Raw genomic sequence first — 24,374 nt, forward strand, 5'->3', positions numbered from 1 at the left:
CAGAGGTGGCCTGCCTCAGCAACCCTGGTCTTTGTTGGAGGTCTGCTGGTCTTTGTTGGAGGTCTGCAACCCTGGTCTTCCTTGGAGGTCTCCCATCCAATTACTAACCGAAGCCAACCCTGCTTAGCTTCTGAGATCTGACACGATCAGCTTCTCCTGGGCTCTCCAGACCACATAAAAGACAGAATACTTCTCCCTGCCACTGAGGCCATCAAGTCCCACATTATTGTTAATATATTATATTAAACCTCATAATAATTCAGGATGTGACACTAAAAGGGCGGACTGTTAAAAGCCTCAGCACGAAGCACAAACTGCATTCTTTCTGCAGGTTGACTCCAAGAAAACATTTTTCTCCCATCCATTTCCTCCAAAGCTTTAATCACAGATCATTTTGGATGCCGGACAAACACCCTGGCTCAATCAAAACGATTTAGCCCCCGCCATAAATATTCTAACATTTCGCTTCCCACCACCTCGCTGGCAGATGCTCATTCGCAAATGCAGGCACCAGAATGTGCTAAATATATTGCAATTAAAAAAAAAAAGACCGCAACATATTGAAATTTGTTCTTCCGCTGAAAAGGCCTCTATTGGCCCTCAAAGCCCGTTGTTAACTGTGTATCATTAGTCCATTGCAAAATAAATAAATAAAATTACAGGCAATTTATTTAACATTACAAACCTAGACAAGGAACAAAAAAAAGAAACCAGTCACTCCCAAAGACTCGCCACCTGCCTGAAGAAAAAATGTCTCCTTCCCTTTAACAAAAGTTTAACAGGATGTTATTTACTAAGCGGTATTATTTGCCTCCATACTTTCAACTGCCCTTTCCCACACATTAAACTTCTTTTGTTTATGTAACAAATATCCCACCTTTCTGTCCTTACAAGGGCCACCAAGGCAGCTAAGATAATAAAAACCACATTTTAAAACAATTAAAATCAACCAAAACAATAACAGTAACAACACATCATTAAAATAGTTAAACCGGAGCTAAAAACATACAAAAATATAAAACAACAATATAAAACACGGGGGAAAGAGTTCCAGAATTTTGGTGCAACTACCAAATTATTTACAGCCCACCTTTCTCACAGGGACTCAAGGTGGATTACAAACATGATAGGAACGGTTCAGTTAATCAGCAAGCGAATCACAAAGTGTGATAAAAACATCTGGGAGGATATTTTTCTCCAGGTCTGTTGGCAAATCTGGCAATAGAATTTATTTATTTATTTATTTCAAATTTGTATTCCGCCCTCCCCGCAAACGGGCTCAGGGCGGATAATGACATATTAAAAATACAATTAAAATACAATTAAGAATTCATATTCATTAAAAACAACACATTTAAAACCAGATGGTGGACAGCCTTCACAGGGAGGGTTTTATACACCCCTTTTTTCCAGGCTGGCGGAGGCCCAGCTTCAGCCATATGCCTGGCGGAACAACTCTGTCTCGCAGGCCCGGCGAAAAGATAGTAAGTCCTGCCAGGCCCTGATTTCAGCAGACAGAGCATTCCACCAGGTGGGAGCCAGGACCGAAAAGGCCCTGGCTCTAGTCGAGGCTAGGCGGGCCTCCTTGGGGCCAGGGACCACCAACAGCTGTTTGTCCCCTGATTGGAGTGTCCTCTGGGGAATATATGGGGAGAGATGGTCCCGTAGATACGCTGGTCCCAGCCCACACAGGGCCTTATAGGTCAATACCAGAACCTTGAATCTGATCTGGTTCTCCACTGGCAACCAATGCAGCTCGCGTAAGAATGCGCCTTATGGCTGAAGTACCTTGAAAATTTAAACCATCTTTATACTTTATATATGCCCTTCAGTGTAGGGAGGCCCCCTCCATCCCCTTGACTTGGCTAATACATTATTGCCTGGACACCGGGAAACCTGGAAACATTTCCAAACCTTAGCAGGCAAATACTAACTGGGCTACTCTGCAATTGCAAGAAGGGTACCACAGCGGCCTGTTGTTTTAGGATCTGGTCCAGAATTTGCATGTCTCTTTGTGCGTGTAGGCAAGAAGTGCGTCTCCAGATTTAATGCAAAAAACGAGTGTCCCAAGTATTGAAAGTTTAAAGAACACTGGAACAATTAACGTAAGGGTCACGAGAGTTTATTTTTTGATTGCCAACTGATGTTGCTTCTTAGAACACCCACTCTTACAGATCGGCAGGAAAAGGCCTAGAGCGCCTCTCTGTAAATGAACTGCCCCAATATGGGGGAAGGAGCTGTTCTTCCTCATGTTGATTTAGCAGTTGGATTCTCCCTTCATTCTCTCTTATTAGCGCAAGCTTGGCAGTTGACACTACATTACAGTTTTCTCTTCCAATTAGAGACATTTTTTTAAAAAAATCATCCACCACAGCTGGGAAACTGTTTTGCAAAATTAATTGATTAACCCCACCAAAGTCATTTTGTATGCATCCAAAGTTTATGCCCTCCTCAAAGAATGACAGAACAATGAGGAAGGATGGAAGGATCCATCTCCTCCCACAGCATACTCGATACTTTAGGCCTATTTTTTTTAAAAAGACAGGAGGTCATTCCTTCTTACTAGAGGTGACCAAGCAACTAACTGCTCAAAAGCCAGTTTAACATTATTATTAAATCATAATATTTTGTGTTTCTATGCTATTATCTATCCTAGAAATTCAAAGTACTCCCCAAGCACTGTTTAATTTAGCTCTCAAAACACCCACATGGGCTTGGCAAGGATGACAGAACAGAAATAGGAGTGCAGGGAGAGAAGATGAATAAAAAAGACAGGACTGTGCTCCAAACAACAAGCCGGCCAGACAGCCTGTCTAGGAAATGTAGACTCCCCTTCCAACCAAAAGAAATCCTGCCAGTTTGCTTTTAAATATATTCAGGCCAGGATGAAAACAGAAATAGCCTAGGTAAAAAACTCTCAAAACACACGCTTGTTTTTTTATATGCTTCCGCCCCCGCCCCCTACCTGATGCTACCTGCAAGGCAACGTTAAACACGTGATGGGTAAGTACTGAATGCATCACAATAGTCCTTTTCAGACCTTTAACTCCCTAAATTGCCACATGGAAACTACTTTTGTTTTTACTGTGCACGTTCTCTTTTTCTCATCTCTTCCTCCGCCACTTAAAACGTTTAATAAAAATTGCATTTATTTTATTTAGTTATGTTATTTATAGTCTGCCTTTCTCACGGAGACTCAAGGCAGATTACAGCAACAGATAATACACATTAAAAGTATAGGCTACATTCCCCCTATTGAAATGTCTTCTTGGCCTCCTTGTTGCACCAATATAGATAAAAGCACATGATAATAATCAATACTGAGCAATACGAGGCCATGTACTTGTATTCTAGATGAACTTTCAAACTTTGCATGAACCGTGTGTTTTTTTTCTAAGTGTTAGGTGATTCTAACTGGTGTGCTTTAATCTTTTGACAGTTAATTAAAATAGCGGACTCTATCGAGATTAATGTTCCTCTATCAGAGATTCAACCAATAGTGAGCTCTCAACTTAACTTTTTCTGACATTTCTCAGAGATTTATAGTTTTGTTTTGCAAGTTTGAGTATAATGTCATTTTTTACTAATTGGAAGGTTATACAATAGAAATGATGAATATTCAATGAAGCATCAGACCAATTATCATTTGTTTGTGCTCTTAGATATTTGCATATGTTGACTTATAAAAATGCAAATTCAGATAGAATGGCAGAGCTCTGATGGAAGAAATCTCTTGAGAGAATTTAGGTGAGAATTTATCTTTACCTATGCATTTCATAGAAACTTTATGTTAAACTTAGAATTTATTAGGAAATGTTAGCAAACATATTTCTTATTGTCTTTTTGTGTTCTGTTTTTATAGGATTTATATTAATAACCATTTATATTTTAATTGCTTGATTCATTAAAAAACTAAGGTGTATTTTCAATAAAGTGAAATAAACTCTAGACAGGTGTCTGTGTGTTTGATAAGGAGTTGCAAAGTAATACTGAACCCTATATAAAATAAATGTACCGATAAACAGGTGGTTCAAAGAACTTAGCTGTTTGGCAGATCTGAAAACTAATTGCTGAAAGCTTTCCAAGAGAAAAGATACATCTTTCTTTCGGTTAAGTGGAAGCTTGGTTTCAGACACGGGCAAAATCTTGTTACATCCTCACATAGGCTGTTCCTCAAAGTTGGAGCCACGACAGAGAATGCAGCGCTACGGGCAGTTACTGATCTTGCCCCTTTGCAGGGTGGCACCTGTAGAAGACCCTGTTTAGATGGGAGAGTGAGGCCAGTAGAGTGACCCACCTGAGAATGGGCCCCATCCCACCAGCTGAAGACCAAGGATTCATTAAAAAAAAAAAGGTAAAGGTGTGCAAGCACCGAGTCATTACTGACCCATAGGGGACATTGCATCACAACATTTTCTTGGCAGACTTTTGTTACGGGGTGGTTTGCCATTGCCTTCCCCAGTCGTCTACACTTTACCCCCAGGAAACTGGGTGCTCATTTCACCGACCTTGGAAGGATGGAAGGCTGAGTCAACCTTGAGCCAGCTACCTGAACTCTGCTTCCGCCAGGATCAAACTCAGGTCGTGAGCAGAGCTTGGGCTGCAGTACTGCCGCTTACCACTCTGCGCCATGGGGCTTAAACAACAGACTTAAAAAACCCACAAAAGGACAAGAGGATCACTTTGGTCCTGCATCTCTATTTGGTTGTCACAGGCACTTCCCTCAGTGTGTTATAGAAGTCCTGTGCTGGACCCAACAGGATACATTCCAGAGGGGCTGTTGTCGAAAAACAACCAAGAGTCCTTCAGCACCTTAAAGATTAACACATTTATTGTGGCCAATGCTTCTGTGGACTAGATCTGGGTTAATCAGATGATGTGGCCCCCAAATCCAGCCATTCTCAAACTCTTAGCTGAGACCCCAAAGAGGGTTGCTCCTCTCTTGCAAGCGAGTCACAAGGCCAAAAGGGAGAAGGAAGAGGAACAACGTGAGGTGGGAGAGGCTTGATGACAAGTTTGGTTTCGACTTTGCATAATTTGCAAATTAGCCATGAAACAGAACTGTTCAGTAATGCTGAACGTTTACCAGTACTAAACAGGAAAATTAAAATATATACTTGTTCGGTGTTAACTTTTATGAGATTCTTGGGTCTTACATTGGGCAGGCAGAAAAGAGCACAGAATTACTTTACTTTGTAACTGAGTCCCCAAAGTGCAGAAGTTTCAAAGTCCTTCAAAAAGTTTGGGACTCATTGCTATAATCCAAAGAAGTTTATGCTACAATTAATATATTAGTCTTTAAGGGGCTGTAACTTAATAGTGGCTTTCTTCTGCGGTCAAATGGCTGAAAGCAAACCAATTGAAACTGAACCCAGAGCAGAGAGAAGAGATGCTGGTTAGGAAGGCCTATGGGTTACCTTGGATTCAGCATTGTTGCTGAAAAAGCAAGCGTAGGCAGCTGCAAAAAACACTTTCTTTCCATTCCGTCGAACCCGCAAGATGGCCTCCTTCCTGGCCACCTGGAACCACTGCACAATTAACTTTGAGGCTAGACTACTATAATGTACTCTGCATAGGGTGACCCTTAAAGTCAGCCTGGAGACTCCAGTTGGTGCAAACACTGCAGTTATTACCTGGAGCTTGTTGAAAATGCATAGGGCTGTACTGAAATGTTCAGAAAGACGGTTTGATAAAGGGACAGGGACTATGGAGTGTACTTTAAATATCTGAAAGGCTGTCATTTGGAGGAGGGCAAGGAGCTGTTCCAGTTGGCAGCAGACGGTAGGACTCGAAGCAACGGGCTTAAATTACATGCAGAAAAGTACCGGCTGGATATTAGGAAAAACTTTTTCACGGTCAGAGTAGTTCAAAGGTGGAATCAGCTGCCTAGGGAGGTGGTGGTGAGCTCCCCTTCAGTGGCAGTTTTCAAGAAGAGGCTGGATGAATCTTTGTCAGAGATGCTTTAGGCTCATCCTGCATTGGGCAGGGGGTCGAACTGGAAGGTCTGTATGGCCCCTTCCAACTCTGTGATTCTGTACTACTGTGTACTGTCCATTGCTGTACATATGTTCCTACTAGGTAATTTCAGAATCATCTAACATGTCACATTTAAACGTGTATTTATTTGTTTATTATTTATTTATTTATTTTATTACGTTACATTTCTAGACCGCCCTCCCCGTCAGACGGGCTCAGGACGATGTAACAACCTATACTTTGTTTCAGCTCGGTGTCAGATTTCTGCTCGTTTTCAAATCCCTTCCAACTGAACTCCATTGCATTGTTTATTGGACATCCAGGCCTGTTGATCATATTGACTTACACTGAGTAATCTGCCTTGAGCCTCAGTGAGAAAGGAAGACTATAAAAAACGAAAATTAAAAAAAGAAAGAAAGAAATCAGGGCTGGGGAACATCCCTTGTCTCAGAAAATCTGGTTAGCCTCCCAAAAATGTGTGGCTGCCTATGAGGAACGTGAAATGTTTTTTCTTCCCTGCAAAATTAGGTGTGCTCAAAAGTCCTCATTTTCAGCCACAGCCATCAACACAATCAAGCATACACTTCACTTAGGTAAGGGGAGCCTTAAAAACTTCACCCTTATCAAGGAATTGTGTGGAATGGAAGTACAGGGAGCAGGGATCATTTTGTAGAAAAAGAGCTGGAGGAACTCATTAGCATAACTAATTAGCATAACTGATTTGCATATGCCACACCCCAAGACATCACCTATCCCGGCTGTTTTGGACCCAATCCTGGCCATTCAGGGCCGAAATTGGGCCCAAAATGGCAAAAAGGGGCTGAAAATGGCAGAAAAGGGGCCCAAAATGGTCAGGATCGGGCCACTGCTGAGTGGGAGAGTGATCCACCACCCGTCAGAGGCCTGATCTGGGCCGTTTCGGCCCCAATCCAGGCTGAAATGGGCCCAAAATGGCTGAGAGTCAGGTGGGTGGGACCACCTGACATGTGACCTCTTTGGGGAACTGCCAGAACTGCGTTCCTGTGCGTTCCCCCTCGAAATGAGCCCTGACAGGGAGAAATGCTAGGCCTCAAAGTTTCTTGATGCTATTGGTTGTCAGCATGTTCCAGGTTGACCAATACAAATACTTCTTCAGATAACAACTAATTAATGGCTGCCTGCCCAGATAGCCTACAATGGAGTAACTAAGAATGGTTACTTGGCACGACAGGTGATGAACCCTCCACATGGAGAGGCAGTGTATCTCTGAATCCCAAATGCTGAACTAAAGGACCCATACCCTTTTAGACTGTAGCAGGTTCCAGCAAGCTGGGCCAATCAACCAGAATTCTACTCAGAGGATCAAAGAAGAGTGGTAGATGGTTCTAGACTGCAATCTATTATACGTCACTTCCATGTTTACTGCAATGAACTCTACTTATGTCACTCCCTTCCTTCATTATTTTTTATTATTTATTGAATTTTTATTGACCCTCCTCCCTGGTTGTGTTTGCATGTTTATATTTTTACTGTTTTGTTAAATATTTTACATACACACTTTTAAAGTTGTTTTAATATCTTGTGAATGAATGAATGAAGGTATGTCATGCCTTAGACTAGTTTTTGTTTGCATTTTTTCCCAGTTTTATAAGTCTAATCTTTCTGCATTGTTTGCTAGAGTCTTTGCAGTTTGATTGAATTACTTTTCTGATTCTGTAATCAGCCTTGAGGCCCAGTAAGGAAGTCGGGCTATTAATGAAAACAACAACAACAGCAACAGTAAGAAAGTTCCGTGCTCAGTTTTACAGTTCTGAACAGAAAAAGTTGATTCTTCCAGATAGCCAATATTTGGATTTAAAAACCACGGTCAACTCCAGATTCTGCCTTGGCGCCGCATGAATTTCATCCCAATCCATCAAGTACTATTTTGATTCCCCTCTGTTCTGATCCAAGCAGCCTCTGTTTCTTAAACCACGAACTGGTACCCCTAGGCCCAAGGGTACATTTTCCACTCTACTCTGCCGCACTGTCTGATGCAATCTCCTTCTCAGAAGGCATCAAGGAATCTGTGGTCACATGGATCTCTAAGAGTCTCTCTACACGAGACCTCTTACCCGAGGACACTCAAGTGTAGGGAGAAGCAATGTTAGCCGGAGAGCCAAAGGCTCTGTCAATTTCATCTCTCTACAGGAGCCAGCAGAGATGGCTCCTCAGAGGGTTTGTTAATTCCATCTTTGTCTCCCCAAAGGCTCTGTCAGTTTCACCCCCCCCCAGGGTGAAATTAACAAACCCTCTGAGGAGCCCTCTGCCAGCTGTGTCTTTTTAAACTACCCTCCTGTAGAGAGGTGAAATTGACAGAACCTTCAGCTCTGTCTTTTTAAACTACATTTCCCGGCGAACATTGTGTCTCCCCACACTTCAGCGCCCTCGTGTAAGAGGTCTTGTGTAGAGAGACTCTAAGAGCCAACATGATGTAACGGTTGAAATGTTGGGCTGGGAGCCCCAGGTTCAAATCCAGAGTCACACTTAAATTCACTGGTTGACTTTGAGCAAAGGTCTCTTTCTCCCAACTAATCTATCTCATAGGTGTCTGAAGAAGGGCGCTCTGACTCTCAAAAGTGTACATCCTGAAAATCTGGTTCGTCTCTAAGGTGCCACTGAACTCAAATCCTGTCACTAAATAGGAATGTTGTGTGAATAAAATGAAGGAGGAGAGAATTGTGTACACCACCCTGAGGTTCTTGGAGGAAGGGTAGGGAAAAAAGAAATGAATCAACAAACTATATTGATGCTGGACTACAAGCTACAAAGCCGGAAGGGGTTAACTCTGTGAAAGGTATCTGTAGTATTTTTAATTTTATTTATTCATACCAGCCTTGGGGGGGGGCAATGCCAGGAGAGGCAGCAGCCTTCATGATCTGCTGGTGGGCTTCCTGGAGATGGCTTGGGTAGCAGATCCTACAAGATCTGGTAGTTTTTTATCTGGTTGAAAAAACATGTTTGGAGCACTAGGGAATGGACTGATGTTAAATTAGACATAAATAGGATTCTGCGGAGATCCAGTATGATTCAAGATCTTCATTAATTACATGGACGAACACTGAAGTGAAAGGCACAAACGATACTAAACTATCAGACCAGGATCTAGGAGGCCCAGGTTCAAACCCCCACTTTGCCATAAGAAGAAGGACGATGTCAAGTTACAATCAACTCATGAACTCCGACTCTCCAAAGCTCAAACCCGGGAAATCTAGTTGGCCTTTAAGGGGCTACTGGACCCAAATCTTGTTCTTCTAACCCATTCATGGCAACCCAGCCCCATGGAGGTTTCAAGGTAGCTGAAGAACAGAGGTGGTTTGCCATTGCCTTCCTCCACACAGTAACCCCATCCCATCCAAGGACTGACCGTGGTCAGCCCTGCTTTGCTCCCGGGCCCTGACAAGCTCAGGCCAAATTGAGCTATTCAGGATGCTACTGGGGAGAAAGGTGAGGAATAAATAAAGTAAATAAAGAACAAAAAACTTTTCAGGGTACACTAAAAGAAACACCAGACACATTTGAAGCTAAGCAAAGATACTCCTGATGTGGTAGCGCCACTTCCAGGGGATGGTGAGCAGTTGCAATGGCTAAACATACACTGACCACACTTCTTGTGCCTGGTGAAATCTGTTTTGATGTTATTTTTCTTTTACATACTTTAAGGTCTATTTTAAATACCACTGTAACTCACCCAAGATCATTTTTTTAAGGACATAAATAAAAACAGCGACAGAAGATAAGCAATAAGCCAAATGAGTATGAGATAGAATATTACTTACTAGCTACCAGCACTTCAAAGAAAGGTTCAGCATGGATAGACTGAACAATACGTTGCCATGGTACAGAACTTCAATGCTGTTTTAGGTTGTATGAAGTATTATGTGCAAAATTCCAGAAGCTATCTGACAGTAAGGAACATTCTGGAATAGTGTCTTCTGTTCTGAGTAACGCTATTCACAAAAGAATAGTTGGGAAAGGACAGAAGCCGGTCTGAAGAAGGTTTGTTCAGCATGTTTAGTGTAATTTTAAAAAGATACTGTTCACACTTTGAAAGATTGAAAATACATTAAAAGGAAAATAAAGAACAATTATTCATCGTTGCCAGAGAGCAAAGGACAAAAAGTAATGGCTTAAATGGGAAGTTCGATTTTAGGTTCAATACTGTGAAAGCTGAAGAGCGGTGCAGCAATGCATGAGTGACTGGGTTCAATCACCTATGCGCTCTTTGGTTTCACATCCTTGACGACTGAGTGAGCTTCATCTAGGTACTTTTTCTTAGCCTTGTCTACCATACAGGGCTGTTGTGAGGAATCCCTGAATTCCTTGAACTGTGACAAATAAAAATATAAATAAGTAAAGGGTTTGCAAACAAAAGCTGGATAAATTCTGCCACGGATCAATCAGAGAGGGCTGCACCAATCTCAGAGGTCTCTCCCTGATCCCATTCTTTATGACAGAAGTGAAACTACCCAGACAAACATACCAGGGCTCTTTCACACTATCATCATAAACTGTTTTGGCTGCTGGTTGCTAATGGGTTTTTTATGCAATTTCAGACACAATTGTATTGGCTGTTGGTTGTTAACAGATTTTTTTAACGTTTTCACACAAAGCCATATGTGTCCCATTTGCAATGCAGGGTTGAGACTTAAAAAAAAAACTTTCTCCCATTGCTGATTTGTTTCAGAATACTATTTGAAATGTCTGTGGCACTTTTGAAAGTATCACCTTTATTTTGCCACCTGTCCAGTCATTTCTTTCCCCATCTCCACAGTTTCTCTACCCCGATTCCCCAGAAGTGGCCACCCCTCTCCCCTGGTCCACCAAGGCTTTTGCAATGTTTTTAAAAATTGGATAGGTGTAGCAGGTTCTCTGAATTCCCAGCTCTCATTTTTTTTAAAAGCAAAAATTAAAATATCGTTTTATCAATATAACATTGTTATGTTATGTGTAGCAGGGTCTCTGAATTCCTGGCTTTCATTAAAAAAGAAAAAGTTAAGTCTCTAGCCCTAGACTTACCTTTTTCTTTTTTAATGAAAGCCAAGAATTCAGAGAACCTGCTACACATAATATAACAATGGTAAAAAAAGGTAAAGGTAGTCCCCTGTGCAAGCACCGAGAATTACTGACCCATGGGGGGACGTCGCATCATGACGTTTTCTTGGCAGACTTTTTACAGGGTGTTTTGCCATTGCCTGCCCCAGTCATCTACACTTTACCCCCAGGAAACTGGGTACTCATTTTACCAACCTTGGAAGGATGGAAGGCTGAGTCAACCTTGAGCCAGCTACTTCAACCCAGCTTCCTCCGGGATCGAACTCAGGTTGTGAGCAGGGCTTAGGCTGCAGTACTGCAGCTTACCACTCTGCGCCACGGGGCTCTTAGTATAACAATGGCATATCGATGATATGCTAGGGGTTTTTTTATTGCATAGTGGCCCACGTGAAGGAGGACGGCCACTTCCACTGCCAGAAAAAGTGGCATGGTTTGAAAGGGACATAGCGCTATACACACAGTTCATAAATAGAGTTGGAACAGCAACAGGTAAAAAACACTTTGAAATGAAAATATGAAAGGGCCTGTCAACTGCATCCTACTCAGGTATACCGGATTCTGACTCCAAGCAGCTGGAGCAAAAAAACAACAATTAGATTTCACTTAAAGCATTGCAAACTGAAGCGGAGTTGCACATTCACAGACCAAAAAGTGCATAATAACAGTCCTTGCTGGATCGTATCATTATAGCCCATTTCTGCTGTATTCTGAATGGCAGGGATTCCAACTTTTGAAGCAGCTCCCTAGGGAAGTTTCATCGGCAGATATTGGCAGGTATATGTTTATCTTCCATGCTGAGAAAAACTTCACCTGCAGGTTTCTGATTCTGCACTGCTGTTAAAGGAGGCGACTAGGCTGGCTTTCTGTTCTGATGGCAACAGGTACATGTTGCCATGTACCTGTCGGAAGTAGGTCGGAGTAGGTCGGAAAGCCTACTCCTTCTCTAGTCTATGTGCAGCGATAACTTTTATGTGACCAAGTGTTCAAAAACATAGTCTGAAGTGCTGCAGTCCAAATGATTCAGCTCTTTTATGGTGCACTTGCTGGTAATTTTATAGCATAGCCTCCCTGAAGTTGCTGAGATTCCACAAGCTATACAAGATTAAATTATTCAGGAGGGCTTCTGACGTAGCCACCTAATTTTTAATTACGCAAGTTGTCATTTTTTACAAATTGTAAATTGTTTTTATTATCATAAAAACATAATATCAAGATATTATCGTATCCTGAATCCAGTTTCAGGGAAATGTGAGTTAAAATGCTCTAAACAAACAAACATATGGCAAGAGAAACACACGCTACAGGAACGGGGACGCGGCCCTAACACAGACTCTTTATCCGGAGGAATACTTTGCAACAGTTGGGGCCCCAGGTGCATAACTGGACATTAACAGATCAGGGTGCCAGGTTATGCAGGTCTTTCAAGGACACCCAAACCATTTCATCCCTTTCTTACATACCCAGGTGACCAGGCAGCTGGGATTTTCCAGATCTTGTAACCACAAAAGGATGACCAAATCCTATTACTTCTAAAACACAAGGCTTTCAATGCAGTTTCTATCAAAGCTAGCAAGGGATGTGATTTGGATGAAATCTGACAGGGCTCTCTCGCATCATTAGGACCAGTTCCCACTCTATGAAATTCTCACACAGAAGGTACTTCCACATAAGAATTTGCTAAGAATACACGTGGCCACAGGTGGTAGATAATGGGAGTCAAAAGCATGAATTCTGAGCTGCTAAATTCCCTGTTCAAATCTCTACTCCGTCATAAATTTGCTGGGCGCCCCTGGATAAGCCAATCTCTCTCGCTCTCAGCACCAGTCCCATGAGATTAAAAATAATGGGCCACTTTACTGTTTTATTGTAAGCATACTGAGATAGTACAATGTCTTGAGCATATTACAATCTATGTCACACTTGGTATTATATTTCTTCTAAGTATATGGAGTAATGGGTTGGATCCCACAGATTTCTTCTGCTAATGGTGGTGCTTTCTCCAGAAGAAAATAGCCTTCCCCTGGCAAAACAGTTTCTTGCACACAGGGAAAGCACCATGTCATCTTAACAGAACTACAGGATCCAATCCATTATTTAGCATGTAAGAACTGAGTCCAGTAGCACTTTTAAGACTAACCAACTTTACTGTAGCATAAGCTTTCGAGAATCACAGTTCTCTTCTTCAGATGCATGTAAGAACTGTGTGCACAAGTTCCCCTGAGGCATGCACCTAGATCTCAGGCCTCATGCCCAGAAGTGGTTTCCCACAATACACACAGCACATCACAACTCAAACAGAGAGATGCATTGGAAGCTCACATGAAGCTCCTACCGTGCAGGGGAAGCCAATATCACAACATGTTGCAATCGACAAACTGTCTTCTTTGAAAACCTCTACATGGAAAAGTCACCGATGTAAGAGTCAGAATAAGCAAAGTTGCCCAGAGTGTGCACTATTACGGAAAAGATTGGTTTTTCTCTGCTCACTCATGTTTCACAAATCACCACAAGCTACTCAAAGATGAAATCCTATTTAATACAGATTATTATTAGTCCGTCTTTCGCACAGACATCAACCGCAGATTATATACTGCAAGTGATTACAATATAGTCAATAGCTAGGATATTTATACCTCGACTTTCTCCCCAATGGGGACACAAAGTGGCGTACATCATTTTGCCCTCCTCCATTTTCCCCCTCACAACACAACAGCGCTGTGAGGTAGGTTAGGAGGAAAGAGTGTCACGGGCCTGAGGTCACCTAGAGAGCTTCAAATGGCAGAGTGGGGAATTGAACAAGTTAGGCAAATACAACTCTCTGAGAAACTGCTCCTGTGGGAATTCTCTGAGCAATTTTGCACATGGGCCTTGAGACAGCGGACCAGACCAGAGTCTGGTCAAGGGATGGAGGTTGCTTTCTTGTTAAAAAAAGGGGGTCGGCAGCCAACATGTTAAAGAGGACCTGATCTCCAAAGACTAAAGTCACAGCCATGTCACTCCCATCAGGGGGGAAAGAGCGGGCTCTTCTCCTTTGCAAACAGAGAATCTCCCCCACAGCAGCTTTCATTCTACCTTCAAGGGACATTGTCACTACACAGAATCAAAAACAGACACGCTAAAATAGGCCTCAAAAGTATCATTTCCCCTCACATTATAGTCCTTTTAAAAAAAAACCTCAGGTTTTTCATGCTTCGAGGAGGAAAGAAAATAATCCCTTTGCCCAACATGGCCGCCCACCCAGAGTTAAGGCTTGTAGTTTACTGAAACGTTGCCATGATGTGTTTCTCGCTCTATATTCCATATATATGTATGTATATATTTATGTTCAGAGGAGTCAGAATGAGGCTGATTTGGCGACGGGGCCGCGCGCGCGCTCCCCCTGTCCAACCTTGCCGCCCTCCCCCCACGGGGGGGGGGAGACTGAGGGGGGAGAAGGGGGAGGGGCTGCCCCGGCGAAGGCACGAAAACGGGGGGCGGAGGGAGCCGGGCCGCCTCACTCCTCATCCCCCGTCCCGCCCCTCAGGAGGAGCGCGCGAGAGGAGGCGGGGCGCCGTATCCCTCCGCGCGCTCCTCTCCCCTCGCAGCGGGAAGAGCAGAGAAAAGAAGAGGCGCGCGCGCCAGGTATGCCGCCGCCTAGCGGGGGGAGAAGAAGGAGCGCGAGGGAGGGAGCCCACGCCCCTTTCCCCGCCCCTGCCCCAGCGCCGCCCAATCGGCGGCGTCGTTCGGCCGCCGCGGCGGGGCTCGCACTCCCTCCCCCCTCCCTCGCGGGAACGTCTCGCGCTGGCTTTGTGTGGACGGCGCGCGCGCACCCGCTCTCCCTCCCCCCCCCGGTCTCCCCTCAGGCTGTCTCGGCTCAACCGAGGAGGGAGGGGGGGCAGGCGGTCCGAACCGGTTCCCAACGGTTCCCAACCGCCACCTGCGTCCCGGCCGCGCGCACGCGCACACGCCCCCCGCTCGCCCCCCCCTCCTCCTCCTCCCCAGGTGGATTCCGCTGCGCCCGCCTCCCGCTCGCTCGCTCTCCCCGCCACATAACGGACCGGCGCCCACTCACCTCCCGGTCCCTCGGCGGCCGCGGCGCCCTCCTGCTCCTCCGCCCGGTCCCCACACTTAGAGCCCCACACACCCCCTGCAGCCCCGCCGGGAAGGGCGCCGGGAGCGGGCGGCGAGGGCGGGTCGCATGAGCCTCCGCCGCCCCCCACCCGCCACGCTCTGCTCGGGGTAAAAAAAAAAAAGACGCGGTGGCGGGCTGATACACAGGACCAACAACACACACACACACACAAAAAAGGGGTCCTGGCTGGCGGAGGGATACGGTGACGTCATTTCCCCGGCCCACGAGCCCGCCTTCTGATTGGCTGGCGCGCGTGACGTCACTGGCAGACTGGCACACCCTAACCCAACCTGGGCAAGTTTGTCTGAGGCATAAATGATTGGCTGCTTTTTCTTCCTCCCCAGTTTTGGGGGTCTTGGGGGCCTCCCAGCTGGGAGTTTCTGAGGTAATTCTCTTTCCCAGAAGGCCAGAAATGGAACAACAGGTGGGAAAAGGCACAGGAGGGCCTCAGGGGGTGAAATGCTGCCCACCCCTGAGCAGTCAAACCAAGTAGCTGGTGAGATTAGCACTCAGGACCAAAGATCTAGTGGCACCTGAGCAGCTCTTGAAACAAATACTCAATTTGTCCCCTTTCCAACAGGTTACAGGAGCTCTGACGGTTGGCTGGACACCGCGGTTTACATCTCTGTGGCTAGAACCATTGCTTTATTTCCACTGATCAAACATCCACTATCCGGTGTTCAAAAGAAACTAGTTGCCGCGAATTCCAATCCTACCACTGAAAGACTGGAGGTTTTTACTTTAAATATTTTAAAAATTATTTAATTCTTATGAACCTCTAAGGTTACAGTAAGATAAAAGTCCCAGTGGATTTTAGTGTAATTTTGTTATTAGCATTACTTTTTCACAAAATGCATTGCATCTTATGATTGATACTTTTCTATCCTGACTTTCTACCCAATTTAGGCCCACAAAGTAGATTACAACTGTCAAATGTAAAAGAGACCATAAAAATTACATATCACAATAAAAGTACCAATTAAGATAAGACATGAAAAATGCACATTAAACAGCAGTCACCCAAAATTTTAGCCCCAGGTGAAGAAAAACTTTTCACCTTTCTAAATGCCAAAAGTGCCTGAGGCAGAAAATCCAACCAGTATCCTTCCAGTCATAAAAATTTAAATAAATCCAACTAGTACCTCTCTAGTCATAAAAACTGAAATTACTGACAATTTGTTGCTCTCTAAATGCTCCCAATAGGTGTGTCTTCTCACTTTGCCAACCGGTAGAGCCAGCCTTAGAATTTTTGTAACTTTTGGCATTTTGCCCATAATTTTCAATATTTCGATGACTTGTAAGCACAGCTGTTAATGGCTTGAGCTCCATCCTAAATCAGTAATACAGTTTTAACACCTGAAGGCCATCAGTTAGCAGTTAATTAAAAGCTGGAAATGTGGCTAGACAGAAGGTACTGGTTTATTACATGTTTTGGTTGTTTAATGTTGTCTGTTGCAGTTTTTTGAGTTCATCTCAACTAATTATATGGGGTAGAAATAAATGGACCACAGGGGCTTTTAATTTCTGTAGCTCTGCTTACTAAATTTTGTTTACAAGTTTCCATAACAGGAAGTGCAAGTTCCACTGAATTTAAAACCTAAGATCTGATGAGATCGGGCTATGTCATGCCACCTCCCTGTTGCACATTGGCAGCTTTAGGAATCACAGTAAACCCTAAAAAGAAAAAACAGAAGTCACTCTCTAAAAAAATTGCAAATGTGAGCATAGTCATATAAAAAGCACTTCCCAACATTGCTGTCATTGTGATGTGAATAAGAAATGGAACATAGGAGGAGCAAACGGCATATAAGTATGCTTGAGTCTTAACCATGTTTAATCACATGTTTAATCAGGAACAGGAAGCCAAGTTAGCTCCTATGGCAATAGTGCACCCCTTTACTTTCTGCCCTATAAACCATTGTTCCTGTTGGAAAAGAAAAGATCCTTCTAACAAGCTCTGAGGTGGGTGGGGACCAGGACAGGGTTTTTTCATTGGTGGCACCTTCCATGTCAAATTCCTCTCCTCTTGAGGCTTGCCCGGAGCCTACCCTACTCTGTTTTAGGCACCAGGCCAAAACCTTTCCTTTATCCAAACTTTTAATGAAACAGTTGGTTCTAATCTAATTTTGTGCGAATCTTTCCAGAAGGGCACATACAAGCACACTCCTATTATTAAAATGTTTTTACAGTGTAACTTCTAGCCCGAGAACGGTTTGGCAAGGATCTTTTACGCTTCAAAATGGTTTGTGCTATTTTTATGCCCTGCTTGGTTTTTAATGGCTTGTTAATACTACTTGGTTAATACTACTACTTGGTTAGTACTGCTTGGTTTTTAGTGGCTTGTTAAAACTAATGATTTTAAGCTTTTTAATGGATTTATCGTATTTTACATTGTCAGCTGCCTCAAGCAATTCTCTGGAGAGGCAGCACATACATTGTGTGAATAAAAATGGCATTAGGGTTTTCCCTTTCTGACAATGGGTGCCCCAGCTTCAACACCATAGGCATTTTTGTAGTATGCATCTCCCCAGGGCCTTTGCAGCCTATGAGCTCTGCTTGTCCACAGACTCCACCCATTGTAATGACAGGCGTTTGTCTAATTATAATACATGCGCTCACATGTATTTTGTAATTATACTATTTTTAAAACATGACATATGATATGACTCTAATAATAATGATAGTCTCTATTTGGAAACATTTGATCCTACCATTCAGACAATTCTCACAGTTGCTAAACCAACAATTCAGAGAAAAGCAATAATCAAAAGCATGTAAGCTGAAATTATGATAAAATGACCAATTAAAAGTGAAACCTATCACCATATAGTTATATATTGAATTGTTTAGGTATTCTGTGATTCAGTGGACTCTTGGATCTTTTTGGAGTTCTTTACGTTCCTCCACTACGCTTCCAGTCATCTCTGTTGTTAGCTAGGAATGGACTTCTAAATATGAAATACTACCTACAGAAGTATTCTCAGAGGCTCCCCTCTGTTTAAAAAAATCGCCTTTCTTTAAAAGTTACCAAAGTTTGAACATCTGGAGGCAATTCAAGACCATTTTCTTTTGGCAGACTTTCCAGTTGCCAAAGATGAGACAGTTCCTCTAGCTGTACATTCATATTTCAGTATACTGTAGGGCTGCTAGTTAGCCATGCTTAAAGCTGCAGTTGTGCAGTTACAGGACAGATCTACAGACATACAATGGTATTTATTTCCAGGAAAAATGTTTTATGGTTAGATGTAAATCCCATTGATTTCAGTGTGATATATGTAATATTGTAATTGTTTTACAATTGTATGTATCCTGATGCTTTCAGGAACAGGACTGATATCAACTAGATAAAACTATTATTATATATAAAATTGAGAAGTCATTTTAGTAATAAAAGATCAGTGGAGGAAGTTTTTATTTTAAGAGATCATTTAACAAAGCTTCTGGACTTTAAGGTTATTCACTTTTAACAAACAAATAATGCGTTCATGACTAGTGTTTTTGAGTAAAACTAGATTAAATAAAAACATTTCTATTAAAGTTACATTATTCACTGTAGCAGAACAGTTTTAAGTTCAATAAAAAAGATTGTGTATAAGTGAGCCACATTCGTTTAGCTTTCGAAAATTTGTTTTTATTATTTAATTTTTGGAACCTCCTCACCCAGTAATTTTGATCTGCTTTTGGAGGAAAGTTACTGTGAACTCACTCCATGTCTATCTAATATACCATAGCTGCAAACCAGAGCCCAATTAGACACAGTCAAATTCTGTTTAAATTAATGAGGCTAATCCACTGAAATTATGGCCAATGCCTCTCACATATATAATTATGGGGAAACAGATGTCAGAGTGCCAGATCTGTAGTCTTATTGTAATGTGTTAGTCAAAAAATCTGGACATTACACCTATTCATTAAAAGGAAAATGGTTCCTTTTAATACAGCTGAGATCAATAGTATCAATTTATGATGGTTTATAAAGCAAAAACAGCTTTCCAGGCCTTTAGATGCTGTATTCAAATATGTATGATTATTTAAATTTATAATGGAATGTTTTTTTAAACTGTCAAAATAACTTTCAGAGCTGCTAATACCATTATTATTTATTTTTTTTATTAGATTTTTATTCGGTTGTCCCCGCGAGTGGGCTCAGGGTGGATCATATCATTTGAACATAATAACAGGATTACACACATTCTCCATAAAATCAATAAAAACATTAAAAAATTGTTGGTTTTCATAGAATAATATAAAATATAAATGCATCAGGATGGCAGCAGTTGGTTTTCATAAAATAATATAAAAATATAAATTATCAGGATAGCAGCAGTCAATGCTTGTTTAAAATCTAGTGGACAAACCTAGTGGGGGAGGTTTAGATAATTACATCCTCCTCTTCCACTCTTACTGGGCCGGCAGTGGCCTGGTCCAGCCTCAGCCATATGCCTGGCGGAACATCTCTGTCTTACAGGCCCGGTGGAAAGATAACAAATTCTGCCGTGTCTTGGTCTCAACAGACAGAGATTTCCACCAAGTAGGAGCCAGGACTGAAAAGGCCCTGGTTCTGGTCGAGGCCAGGGCCTCTGGTCGAGGCTATATTTTATTTAGAATATTTTTATCCTTTCTTTCTTTCAAAGAGCCTAGGTGAGATTCTGGAATGGCAGATCAGCAAACAACGGGCTGAGTGGACTACACTTGAAAATCAATTTACTCTTGCAAGGCTGTTAAGCATAAGATTCAAAATATCTTAGAAACTCAACCATATAGAATTCCACCATAATGGCTGCTAGGAGACTGTGTAGGAACTTGGGTTCCCTCCATATGAACAGACTGGATCAGACCAGTAGTACATCTAGACCAGCAATCTGTCTCACACAGTGGCCAACCACTCTGGAGGGGCAATGACAGGGCACAGAGGCCGAGGCCTCCCCCTGATGTCACCTCCCAGCACTGGGATTCAGAGGTCAACAGCCTCCACATTCTCCTAGATTTTGACCCATATCCTCATGGGGACCGTACATTGTGGGACAATCCCAGTGATAAGACTGGGCAAAGCATAATCATTTGGAATGCCTGGGCTAAATCTGGACTTATAACATTGAGTTGCTGGACAGCAAGGACAAATTTAAGCCATCGGGCAGAATTACTGTACAGCTGACATATCAGTACATTGGCAACATTTACACTTAAAACTCTGCCCACTTGCCAAATTTGGCTTTGCTTCACCAGAGCCTCTGGAATCGTCATCCATTTTGCATTTCATGCAATCATTTCAGTGGGTAGCACAAATCTCGATACTCTTTCCTCCACTTGGAATTGGGACCCGCACTCAATGACCTACAGCTCAAATGGAATGTACAAGTAGGACTGCAAAGCCAAGCACCACTGTGGAGTTTTGTTCTTGAAGATACCAGCCACTGCTCTTTGGACCTGAAATAGAAACTTATTTTTTAAAAACCATCCTGTCAGCTCATTGGACCCCAGACAGGTTCCATTGACTGGATTTCATGGACCACAATGAAACCAAAAACTTTGGATTTTAAGGAATGTTAGTTTCTGCAAAACTGGCAAGTTCCAGTACACATAGAAACTTTGACAGAAAAATAGCATTTAATAGATGGGATCCAGGCATGAAATAACAACAACAACAACATCTAAATTATACACTGCCCTCCAGGACAACAACACTCAGAGCAGTTTACATTATGTGTTATTATTATCCCCACAGTAATCATCCTGTAAGGTGGGTGGGGCTAAGAGGGCTCTGAGACAGCTGTGACTGACCCAAGATCATCCAGCTGGCTTCAAGTGGAAGAGTGGGGAATCAAACCTGGTTCTCCAGTTTAGAGTCCTGCTGCTCTTAACCACTACACCAAACTGGCTTTCAGTGTATTTGAGCTGAATTTTTAGAGTTCTTTGAAACTTGATATAAAATATTTTATCTGAGTTTTTTAATTTCTTTCATTTCCCCTCCCCATTTCTTTTTTCCCCTCCTCTTGGGTGAGGGCTAGGGACCAAGGTAGGTTTATGGGAGGAAAAGGTTGTTAGATAAGTTTGTACAACATATATTTTTTAAAATGTTTAAATAAAAATGCTACACTCTGAGAATAAATAAAATGATAATCTTCTTTATTGGTTGTACAAAAACAATTCCATCCAGCAGAGAGTGTTAATACACATGCATTTATCCATAACAATCTTGGTAATGCAGATCTAGCACAGAATTACCAGCCATAATGTCTTTTAGAGGACATGTTGATTCATGCTTTGATCACATCTGAGTTAGATTATTGTGATATGCTCTACCTTTGAAAATTGTCCAGGAACTTTAGCTCTTCCAAAATGCAGCAGTCAGGCTACCGTTGGGGACTGGATATAGGGATTTATCACCTCTGTGCTGACTAGAGATGGGCACAAACCAGGAAAATGGCGGTTCATAGTGGTTTGTGGTTTGTAGCATTTCATGAACCACGAACCGGCATGAAATTGCGTTTGGTTCATGAATACATCACTTCCGTGGCAGCAGCAGGTCTGCAGAAAGCCCATTCCCCCATTGCTTAGGATACTGATTGATTGGTGGCAAGCTGTCTGCAGTGACAAACCAAAAACAAACCAAATGAACTGCTGTAAAAATCATTGCAGTTCATCGTGGTTCATCAGAAATGCTCTCCAGCGAACCACCAGTTTGCAAACTAAAAAACGGCCTGGTTTGTGACGAATGTTGCTTCATATTTCGGTTTGTGCCCACCTCTAGTGCTATAGATTGCACTGTCTGCCCATTTGTTTCCGGGAACAATTCAGAATAGTATTTCTTACTTTTGAGGCCCTAAACATTTTGGTTCCAGGGCACTTGGAGGACTACTTCCTTCCCTATTAACCAGCCTGCTAGTGAAGATTTTCATTGCAAACCCTGCTCTCTGTGCCCTCATCTGCAGAGGTGAGGTGGACGGCGACCAGAGACAGGACTTTTCGGTGGTGGCACCTTGTCTATGGAATACCCTTCCTCTTGAGAGGCGTATGGCTCTATTTTAGGCACCAGGCTAAAACATTTCTCTTGTCCAGTTTTTTCATTAATATATTGATCTTTTAAACTCATTTTTACTGTCCTTTTCTAGCCTGAAAGGTATTTTATGAGACTCACTTTAAGGTGGTATATGCTTCAGGCTGTTTTTACATTCTTGCTGAGTTTTGAATTTTGGGTTTCTAATGGTTTGTTGTTACAGTTTTTGTGGTATTATAAGATGCTGTCAATGGGCTTAGACTGGAGTACCTCTGCTTAGGATATCACTGTTAATGTATGAAAGAAAGGAGCGCAGATTCCTTTATAACATCTTGCCTAGACCCAGTTTATTCAGAGCCGTAAGTAAAATCCGGTCTAGAACTGTTCCAGGTTCTAAAACTCTGGAACTCCAACAAAACATGAAATGGACTTATAAATATTACATTTGTGTTCTTTCATTGACACTTTTTAAGTTGCCCTGCCCTCTATGGAGAAGCAGCATATTTATTTATTTATTTATTTATTTATTTATTTATTTATTTATTTATTTATTTATTTACTTACTTAGATTTATAGTCCGCCCTCCCCAACCAAGTGGGGATAGATGCAATATGATTAACCATGTGTATAGACAGCTAAAGCAATTTAAGTATCAATTGAAGTTATTATAAGAAGAGAAATGTTAACTTTATAAGAAACTTTTACAGTGAAATCCTAAGCAGAGTTACTCCAATCTAAACCCATTGACATCAATTCCCTTTCCCTGTCTCCTTTGCCTAAGGAGACAGGTTTTGTAGGTGTCCTGGCTGCATGGCATTTTGCTCACATGAAATCTCAGGACTAGCGATGGGCACGAACCGAAATACGAACCAAAATTTGTGATGAACCAGGCCGGTTCATGGTTCGTGAACCAGCGGTTCGTCAGATCCCATTTCTGATGAACCACCTTGAACTTTAGGGTGGTTCATTTGGTTCATTTTTCAGTTCATCACTGCAGACAGCCTGGCCGCGATCAATCAGTTTCCTAGGCAACGGGATGGACTTCCTGCAGACCTTCTGCTGACCCAGAAGTGGTGATTTGGTGGCCCGGAAATGACATTTTCACAAACCAAAACAAACCGATTCATGAACTGGGGTAGGTTTGTGAAAGTTCATGGTTCATGAAACTTGACAAACCATGAACCGCATGGTTCATTTTTTTCCTGGTTCGTGCCCATCTCTACTCAGGACATGTGTTACAATTTACCTGTAGCCCAGATAGGCAAATGTAAAAATGGGATGGTGTTATTTTCTCTGCTGCAAGACGGTGATTTTTATTTTCCCTGTGAAATGAAGAAGACACAAATGGTGCAGAAGAAAAAGAATCTTTAATAATTGTAGAGCCCTTATGTGTTTCGCGTGCAGATTCATCAGGGGAAATCTTCCAGATTCGTGTAGAAGTTGTATAATTGTTAAAGATTATTTTTCTTTTGCACCATTTGTCTCTTCATCTTCGTTTTGCCTTGGATGGCCCCAAATCCTGCGCTTTTACCACAGACTAACACAGCTACCCACCCAAGACGTAAAATTCATGCTGTCTACCCTACACTTCACACTTTTTTTCCACCATTGCTGAACAGCATCTTGAAATTGTTGATTTGTTTATTATTAATTTTTTATTTTTAGCAAAGCTGTAGCAAAAACTGGTTTGGGAAAAACACAATAAGTGGACAGTGGCATGATGGTGCACAGAAAAAAACCCATTTCAGTTGGATAGGGAAGGTGGAACAAGAGCCTAGCACTGAGTTCAAAGCCTCTTATGATGAAATTGAGAAAACCATATAGCTCAAGAGAAAAACATTAAGGATGTAGAGATCTTAAAGAAACCAGCAGCAGATAAAAACAGCATAAAACAGTAAACCAACAACAGAAAATAAAAGGAGAAAGAGCCAAAAAACTTCTTTCATTTCAAAAACACACTTTTCTGGTTCTCTGCACACACATACTGCATGTTTTTTCAGCTTGCTTATTAATTCTCTGTTTTGTCTTTTGGCAGCACTTCATGTAAACTCAGCCAGAGATAAGATTTGCTATTGTGAACCAGTGAATTGTAGGAGCAAATTGTCAGAAATTACCCAATCTGCTGCCCAGAAATAGGATCAGCCGGTATTTACTTGTAGTAGTAAGATTATAGATTAAAAGATCTCCAGATAGCTGAATGTTGGCCACTGGGAATCT

General features: G+C 42.3%; 1 protein-coding gene across 1 annotated transcript in view; it reads right to left on the minus strand.

The window, feature by feature from the left end:
- POGZ (pogo transposable element derived with ZNF domain) overlaps positions 1 to 15,303 on the minus strand; it is a 48,162-nt gene extending 32,859 nt beyond the window's left edge. The window contains exon 1 of the mRNA XM_054997824.1: positions 15,101 to 15,303. The gene's annotated coding sequence lies outside the window, so the exon portion shown is untranslated. The remainder of the gene's footprint in view (positions 1 to 15,100) is intronic.
- Between the last annotated feature and the right edge of the window lie 9,071 nt (positions 15,304 to 24,374).

This window comes from Eublepharis macularius, chromosome 1 (genome assembly GCF_028583425.1).
Source record: "Eublepharis macularius isolate TG4126 chromosome 1, MPM_Emac_v1.0, whole genome shotgun sequence".
Classification (NCBI taxonomy): domain Eukaryota; kingdom Metazoa; phylum Chordata; class Lepidosauria; order Squamata; family Eublepharidae; genus Eublepharis; species Eublepharis macularius.